This window comes from Giraffa tippelskirchi, chromosome Y, assembly GCF_054371585.1.
Source record: "Giraffa tippelskirchi isolate mGirTip1 chromosome Y, T2T-mGirTip1v1.2.pri, whole genome shotgun sequence".
NCBI classification, from domain to species: Eukaryota; Metazoa; Chordata; class Mammalia; order Artiodactyla; family Giraffidae; genus Giraffa; species Giraffa tippelskirchi.
Genome location: NC_137290.1, coordinates 23,410,320 through 23,419,972, shown reverse-complemented (window position 1 = coordinate 23,419,972; position 9,653 = coordinate 23,410,320).

The window sequence follows — 9,653 nt, the reverse complement described above, 5'->3', positions numbered from 1 at the left end:
ATGCAAATAGAAGGGTAGTAGTCAAAGCGGGAAGAAGCACAAGCTGAAGTCAAGATTGCCAGGAGAAATATCAATAACCTCAGATATGCATATGACGCAACCCTTATGGCAGGAAGTGAAGAAGAACTAAAGAGCCTCTTGACGAAAGTGAAAGAAGAGAGTGGAAAAGTTGGCTTAAAGCTCTACGAGTTTAGAAACCTAAGATCATGGCATCTGGTCCCATCACTTCATGGGGAAAAACGGGGAAACAGCGGAAACTCAGTCAGACTTTATTTTTTGGGGCTCCAAAATCACTGCTGATGGTGATGGTAGCCATGCAATTAAAAGAAGCTTACTCCTTGAAAGGAAGGTGATGACCAAACTAAATAGCATAGTTAAAAAGCAGAGACATTACTTTGCCATCAAAGGTCCATCTAGTCAAGGCTATGGTTTCTCCAGTGGTCATGTATGGATGTGAGAGTTGGACGGTGAAGAAAGGTGAGCTCCGAAGACTTGATGCTTTTAAACTGTGGTGTTGGAGAAGACTCTTGAGAGTCCTTTGGACTGCAAGGAGATCCAACCAGTCCATTGCAAAGGAGGTCAGTCCTGAGTGTTCATTGGAAGGACTGATGTTGAAGCTGAAACCCCAATACTTTGGCCACTTAATGTGAACGGTTGACTCATTGGAAAAGACAGTAGTGCTGGAAATGAAGCAAAACGTGATCCATCATGGGCAACAGATGTCATCTCTTTAATGCTTTTCAGCTCCCCCACTCTCCTGCCCTCAGCCTGGCTGAGTCTTTCATTCTCTGCAAAGATGGATGTTGGTGGGTGCATGGCCGATCCGGTCCCTGTTTAAACTATGTAATTTATTTTTCTGGGGGGAAATGAGCAAAGGGGAAGAGACTATCTCAGCAGCCTCCCTCCCAGGCCTGGTGGCTGCAGAACCCAGGGGGGTTTGCAACTGGTGGAGAGGTGGAGACAAATGACCTGCTAAAATGGAGATATTAACAATACCGTCAGCCGGAACAGCCAAAGCCCCCTGTCCTGTCGCCGTATTACACACTGCTCAGGTGTTCATGGCCTGGGCTAATGAGGCCCATCCATCAGGCTGGGAGAGCTGCTGGCACACAGACTTTCTCATGAGTGGGCTGAAGCTGCTGCTTCAGACACTGGTGGGAATTTTTAGGGGAGCTTGTCATATGGGGGTACTGTATCCTAGTTTTCTTTGGTGGACTCCACTCTCTTCTAACCAGCTAAGGTTGGGGAATGGCAGTGTTTGATATTCCTGAATCCACCTCCTCCATACCAGGTGTTTGGAGCAAAACACATAGCAGTTTACCTGTACCAGCTGTGTGACTCTAAAGAAATTAATTAATCTTTCTCAATCTCAAACATGTCCTTTATAAAATGAAGTGGGATGGTGCCCACTTTGTGAGGGGAGGGATTGGAGGATTAAATAAAGTGATGATATTCGTAAAGAAAGAGTAATGGGTAAGGCCTGGGATTAGGTAGGGTGGCAGTTACAGCCCCCCCCCCCCCCCGCTGGCTGTGATGGAGCCTACTGGCTGGCTCCCTACATTCATTCTCCCCTTCTCTCTCAGAAAATGCTCCCGTATTTGTTTGTTTCCTCGCTAGGCAGGAGTGGCTGAGAATAAAGGCTACATCGTCCAGCTCCCTTTGTGGTAAGGTGTGATTTTCTGACACACATATCTGGCCATTGGGATTTGAGCAGCAGCGATGTTGACCTGTGTCAGCTGTGCTCTTAAATGGAAGAAGAGTCCGTCCCTCTCCCCTCCCCCTTTACTTTTCTGGTGCAGGGGGATTGCAGACCTTGAGGGGCTGAGAAGCCAACTTTGACTGTATGGTAAGAACAGTACTTGGATTGGCAGAGCAACAAGACAGAAGGCGCCTGTTTCCCTGGTGCTGTTCCAGCTCTATAAGCAGCTAATGAGACAAAGAGACAGCTCTCGATTTTTTAAGCTGCTGGCTGGCATCTCTGGCAACACAAACTCAATTTCACAGAAACTGGCCCTGTTGGGGACTACCTCGTCCACTGCCTCAGCCTGGATTCAGTGACACACTGCTCCTGTGGATTTTGCACAAACAAGACTTTGAGGTGAGCTTTTATTATGAGGGCAGATTTTTTTTTCTTATTTAATTATTAGGTACTTCCAAATTTAGCTCAAATGAATACTTTTATACTTCCAAATTTTAGTAATGCTTTCTCACCTTAAAATCCATTTGCTTGACAGTAATAAACTGGGGAAAATTCTGAAAGAGATGGGAATACCAGACCATCTGGCCTGTCTCCTGAGAAACCTGTATGCATGTCAGGAAGCAACAGTTAGAACTGGACATGGAACAACAGACTGGTTCCAAATAGGAAAAGGTGTACATCAAGGCTGCGTGTTGTCACCCTGTATATTTAAGTTGTATGCAGAGTACATCATGAGAAACACTGGACTGGAAGAAACACAAGCTGGAATCAAGATTGCCAGGAGAAATATCAATGACTTCAGATATGCAGATGACATCACCCTTATGGCAGAAAGTGAAGAGGAACTAAAGAGCCTCTTGATGAAAGTGAAAGAGGAGAGTGAAAAAGTTGGCTTAAAGCTCAACGTTCAGAAAACTAAGATCATGGCATCTGGTCCCATCACTTCATGGAAAATAGATGGGGAAACAGTGGAAAGAGTGTCATACTTTATTTTGGGGAGGGGGACTCAAATATTACTGCTGATGGTGATGGCCCCCATGAAATTAAAAGACGCTTACTCTTTGGAAGGAAGGTTATGGCCAACTCAGATAGCATATTTAAAAGCAGAGACATTACTTTGCCAACAAAGTTCCGTCTAGTCAAGGCTATGGTTTTCCCAGTGGTCATGTATGGATGTGAGAGCTGCTCGGTGAAGAAAGCTGAGGGCGGAAGAAATGATGCCTTTGTACACTGGTGCTGGAGAAGACTCTTGAGAGTCCCTTGGACTGCAAGGAGATCCAATCAGTCCATCCTAAAGGTGATCAGTCCTAAGTGTTCATTGGAAGGACTGTTGTTGAAGCTGAAACTCCAATACTTTGGCCACCTCATGTGAGAGTTGACTCGCTGGAAAATACTCTAATGCTGGGTAAGTTTAGGGGCAGGAGGAGAAGAGGAGTACAGGGTGAGATGGTTGGATGGCATCACCGTCTCGGTGGAGATGGGTTTGGGTAAACTCCGAGAGCTGGTGATGGACAGGGAGGCCTGGCGTGCTGCGTTCATGGGATCACAAAGAGTCGGAAACGACTGAGCGACTGAACGGAACTGAGTACAGCTGCATTGGCTTTCGTTGTCAGTATATATATATATATATATATAAATTCTTATTCTGTATTTTTCAACTGTTGTATATACTAGGAATCTTTCATATTCAGCCAGCTTTAAACGAGCAAACAAACAAACAAAAAAACTGTCAGAAAATCTCTTACTTTGAAAGTTTGCCTTATTCCCATTTATTGTGATGCAATTTGGCTTTTTTTCGATATCAGTTTACTTTGTGTCTTCTATTTGTCAGACTTCCCTTGTTTTCTTGTATCACTTCTTTGCCATATTTTAAAAATGTATTTATCTTTGCATGTGTTGGTCTTCATTTCCATGAGGGTTTCTCTAGCTTAAGGCGGCATGGGCTACTCTTTAGTTGTGGCATTGAGGCTTCTCATTGCAGTGGCTTCTGTTGTTGGCCAGCATGGACTCAGGTCAAGTGGACTCAGTAATTAAGGCTCCCGTGCTCTAGAACACAGACTCAGTAGTTGGGATGCATGGGCTCAGCTGCACCATGGCATATGGGATCCTCCTGGATCAGAGATGGAACCAGTGTTTCCTGCATTGGCAGGTGGATTCTTTACCACTGAGCCCCCAGGAAATTCCCCTCTTCTTTGCTTTATTTTTAATTACATTCCTTGCTCATTCAGTCTTTCCCCTTTGTTATGTGCAAAGTCAGGCTCCTGTTTTCTTTCTCTGCTGACTCCCCTGGAGAGAGACCCTCCTCTGAGTTTCTGCAGATGGATTTAGCTTTCTCCCCCACCCCCGCAGCCCCAGGAAGTATTAATGACACCCTCTTTGGGTTCCTGAGTGCTAACTCTGCACAGGTCCTCTACTGGCCCCCTTGGCGTCTGTTCTCTGCAGTGTGACCGAGAAAAAGGCAGCTCAGAGAGGGTTGCCACTGGTTGAAGACCACACAGCTAACAATGGCAGAGCAGGGATTCAGGGCAAAATGCGCTCTCCTGGTCACCTGTTTCTGTGAGAGGCAGGTGGCTGTTGGGTGATGCGAGGGAGGGACCTGGGACACAGAATTGAAAGAGGCACCTCCAGGAGTTCCCTGGGTGTCCAGCGGTTAAGACTCTGTGCTTTCACTGCAGCGGGCATGGGTTCAATCTCTGCTTGGAGAACTAAGATCTCAAAAAATAAGGAACTATTTTATTCAGCTTTCCTCATAACGTGGTTGGTAAAGAATCTGCCTGCAATGAGGAGACCCCAGTTCCTGGGCTGGGAAGATCCCGTGGAGAAGGGATAGGCTACCTAAGCCAGGATTCTTGGTCTTCCCTGGTGGCTCAGCTTAAGGAAACTGCCTGCAATGCAGGAGACCTGGGTTTGGTCCCTGGGTCAGGAAATCCCCTGGAGAAGGGAAAGGACACCCCCTCTAGTATTCTGGGCTGGAGAAGTCCATGAACTGTATAGCCTAAGGGGTCACAAAGAGTCGGAAATGACTGAGCGAATCCACTTCACTTCACTTCAGTTTATAAAGCGGCATCTCTGTCAGCTCTACCTCTTCCTGGCTCACTAAGGGAGGGCCAGAAAGGGCGGCCCTAGACCAGCAGTTCCTGAAGAAGAAGGAGTGAATGTGACATATTCTAGGGGTGTGGTTTTTTTTTACTGTTGTCTTGATATGGGGGGCCACTACACATGGGGGCCGGTGCCTGCTTCATGGCATACACGTTAGATGTGAATGATTCTCAAATGTTCTGCCAGATATTTAGGTAAGTACAAACCCATTCATAATACCCTGAGTGGAGGCCCTTATCTGCACTTTGACCCATATGTTTTAGAAAAGATTTCTGGGCTGCAATTATTGTGCAAACTGGAGAAGTCTATGTTTTGTTTTATTCAGAGCCTAATCATGGGTTGCTTTGCAGTTTGTGGCAATCACATGATGGCCACAGTACCTCGATGGCTTTCTGAATGGCCGAGACTGCACACTTGTGTCCTCCTGCATTTGCCAGGCTGAATCCTCAGTGAGGACACGTTTGGGTGCAAGTGGGAGTGCTCAAACATTTACGTACTAGAGTATGCGCTGTTGTCAGTATAAATACATGTGTGTGCTCAGTTGTGTCCAACTCTTCATGACGCTATAGACCCCAGGCTCTTTTGTCCTGGGATTCTTCAGGCAAGAATACTGGAGTGGGTTGCCATGGCCTCCTTCAGGGGACCTTCCTGACCCAGGGATCAAACCTGTGTCTCTTATGTCTCCTGCATTAACAGGTGGAATATTTACCACTACCACCACCTGAGGAAACCTTGAGTACAAATGACCTACTCTTAGTTCTTTAAAAAAAAAAAAAATTATGTGGGCCATTTTAAAGCTCTTTACTGAATCTGTTATCATCACTTCTTTTATGTTTATGTTATCATATCACTTGTTTTACATTTTGGTCTTGAGACACGGGGGATCTTAGCTCCATGTGGATAGAAGCTGCACCCCCTGCATTGGAAGGTCAAGTCTTAACCACTGGAACACCAGGGAGCTCACTCCCTATTTCTCTTTGTGTTACTGGATGTTGATCTCCAGGACAGTTGTGGGGTTTTATGTTTTTTTCTTTTTCAAAATTTCCTGGGACAGAACATTTTGGTTTTAAGGTGGTTTTATTATCCATTAATATTTCATTTCAGGATAGTAAATGATCATTTCAAGACATCTGCTACACCACCCTAGGAAACCCCCTTTAACGTGAGAAGGCAAGTGAATAGCAGTGACAGCTCTATGGACTTCTCTGTCATTCTCCAGGTAAGAATGAGAGGGTATGTAGTGGGGTGCCCACGACCAGGAGCCTAAGCAGGTTCTCAATCTAACTGATAGAAGCAAAGTTTCTTTTGATCACTGTCACATGCTCAGAGTACAGATTCTTCTCAATTGGATCTGTACTGGGAAAAGGGCCTCAAGACGCCCCCTCCCACCCCAACAGAGGGCTTCACATAGGCTCATCTGAGACCAGCTCTTGACCTGGTACACCAGTTTTGGGACCGTGTGGTAATTCATCAGGTTCACACCACTGATTTGGTCAGTTCCTGTTATATCACCCCTATCAGTCAGTTCACTCTCTCAGTCATGTCTGATTCTTTGTGACCCCACGGAATGCAGTACACCCTGCCGTACGCTTCCCTGTCCATCATCAACTCCGAGAGTTTGCTGAAACACCTGTCCATTTATTAATCGCCTATTCAAATTGCATTCCATTTACCAGCCAGTAACTGCTTAGAGACATCATGATAATCAAAAACACCCCCACGTGCCTCCTGGGGGAGAAGCAGCCTCACCTGTAACGGGTCAAAGACCTAGAGAATTCCAGAAATAGTGATCAAGGGTCACTGGTGAATCAACCCTGCCTCCGGCACCTTCCAGGCTTCTTGTTCAGTGTGATAAACCAATGCTCTCCTGACACTGAAGCTGGTCACTTTCATAACTTGTCCACACAGTAGAAACCCCCAGGGAACTCAATAAGTCCCAATGCCAAGCAGCAGGTAGGACAAAAAAAAGCAGAACTGTAAATTCCTCAGGGGATCCCAATTGGAGCCAAGCTTGCGAACCAATGTTTTCACGAATCACCTGGGAGTCTTGTTAAAGACACAGATCTGACCCAATTGCCTTCGGAGGGGCATGGAGCCTACGTTTCTAACAAGCTCCCAGGAGATGAACTCGTGTGGCTTCTCCAGGGACCACAGTCTGAGTAGTCAGGGCAAAGCCCGTGGTCCTCAACTTTCAACAAGCATCAGAATCACCTGGAGGTCCAGTTAAGATGCAGAGGGCCAGGCCCACCCCAGAGCTGCCAATCTGACAGGTTTGAGATGGGGACCAGAGAATCTGCATTTCCAAGGAGCCTCCAGGTGCCCCTGATGCTGCTGGTCCAAGGACCACATGCGGAGCACCACGGTGGGGCTGGAGGCATAATTATGGATGGGCAAGACAAGTCATTTCTCGGTCAGCTTCCCCAGACCCAAAATGGGGATGAAGAGATCCTCTCCCATAGGGTGTCATGAGGGCGACACTGAGTGAGCTAGGATTTGTAAGCCTCTTGGAAGCTGGTTTTAGAAAAGGCAGAGGAACCAGAGATGAAATTCCCAATATCTGCTGGATCATCGCAAAAGCAAGAGAGTTTCGGGAAAACATCTATTTCTGCTTTATTGACTATGCCAAAGCCTTTGACTCTGTGGATCACAATAAACTGTGGAAAATTCTGAAAGAGATGGGAATACCAGACCATCTGACCTGTCTCTTGAGAAAGGTGTATGCAGGTCAGGAAGCAACAGTTAGAACTGGACATGGAACAAGACACTGGTTCCAAATAGGAAAAGGACTACCTCAAGGCTGTATATTGTCACCCTGCTTATTTAACTTATATGCAGAGTACATCATGAGAAACGCTGGGCTGGAAGAAACACAAGCTGGCATCAAGATTGCCGGGAGAAATATCAATAACCTCAGATATGCAGATGACACCACCCTTAAGGCAGAAAGTGAAGAAGAACTAAAGAGCCTCTTGATGAAGGTGAAAGAGGAGAGTGAAAAAGTCAGCTTAAAGCTCAACGTTCAGAAAACTAAGATCATGGCATCTGATTCCATCACTTCATGGGAAATAGATGGGGAAACAGTGGAAACAGTGTCAGACTTTATTTTTGGGGTCTCCAAAATCAGTGCTGATGGTGATTGCAGCCATGAAATTAAAAGACGCTTACTCCTTGGAAGGCAGGTTATGGCCAACATAGATAGCATATTTAAGAGCAGAGACATTAGTTTGCCAACAAAAGTACGTCTAGTCAAGGCTATGGTTTTTCCAGCGGTCATGTAGGGATGTGAGAGTTGGACGGTGAAGAAAGCTGAGCACCGAAGAATTGATGCTTTTGAACTGTGGTGTTGGAGAAGACTCTTGAGAGTCCCTTGGACTGCAAGGAGATCCAATCAATCCATCCTAAAAGAGATCAATCCTAGGTGTTCATTGGAAGGTCTGATGTTGAAGCTGAAACTCCAGTACTTTGGGCACCTCATGCGAAGTGTTGACTCATTGGAGAAGACCCTAATGCTGGGTAGGATTGGGGGCGGGAGGAGAAGGGGACGACAGAGGATGAGATGGTTGGATGGCCTCACCGACTCGAGGAACATGGGTTTGGGTGGACACCGGGAGTTGGTGATGGACAGAGAGGCCTGGCGTGCTGCGATTCATGGGGTCAGAAAGAGTCGGACACGACTGAGCGATTGAACTGAACTGAACTGGAAGCTGGTACCGAGCAGGTGGGATATGAGTGACAGCATCCATTCTTGATGAATTTCCCTTGGTCCGGTGGTGCTCCTGGAGCCCTGGCAGACACATTTCAACCACCATGGATGGTCCTCTCCCTGGCCCACTCACTGCCGACTTTGTTTCTGTAGGCATTGTACATCTCCTTCACCTAATGGTCACGGAAGGCAAGCTTTCTCACCCAGTCCACACCATCGTGCACACAGCAACCCAGGCACAGGCTGGCTCCCGGGGCAGAACCGTGGAAGCCATCAGTGGAGAAGTTGCAGGTGCTGGGGAGATGGAAGAGGGCAGGGAGATGGAGAAGAGACAGTGTCACTGTGGGGAGCTGGGAGCTTTTCACCAGGAGACCCATGGGTGGGCTTAGGACTGTGTTTCATTATGTCCCCGAGTGTGTGAGAGTGCTGTGAGTATCTGCCGTCTGGGAGGAGCAGGATCAGAGCTTCCATTAACTTCCCAAACAGCAGTGGCTCCCTGTGCTCATGCCCAGTCAGCCTCCGTTCTCTTTTCTTCTGGTATCTAAGAACATGTTTGGTTTTTGAGGGGCAGTCATCCAGTCCCCTGCATGCACTGAGTGGCCAAGCCAAAGAAAATCCCCCTATCTCCCACTTTGGACTTTGAGGCTCGAAGGCAACTCCAAAAAGTGGTTGGCCTTGGTTCATCCCAAGAGTAGGGTGCAGAAGAAAATACCAGTGGGCTCTTGATACTTTGATCCCCAAATTTGCCTGCTTCACATGCCTCGAAAGGCCTGGCTGCTAACCCTTTCTTCCTATTCTGTGAGCATCTCTGTATCTTTCTATAGGCATTCCCCATGTTAATTTTATCTTTTCCATTAGGCGGAGTCAGACTTCTCTGCTGGTCCAGTGGTTGGGAATCCCTTTGGCAATGCAGGGGGACACAGGTTCAATCCCTGGCCCCAGGAGATTTCACTTGCTATAGAGTAGCTAAGCCCCCAGGCCACAACTACTGACAACATATTCTACAGCTTTTGCTCCACAACAGGAGAAGCTACCTCAATGAGAAGACTGCACTCTGCAATGAGGAGTAGCTCCTGCTTGCCCTAACTAGAGAAAGCCTGTGCACAGTGTTGAAACAAAAAAGAAAAAAAGTAAGAATAATAATAACAATAA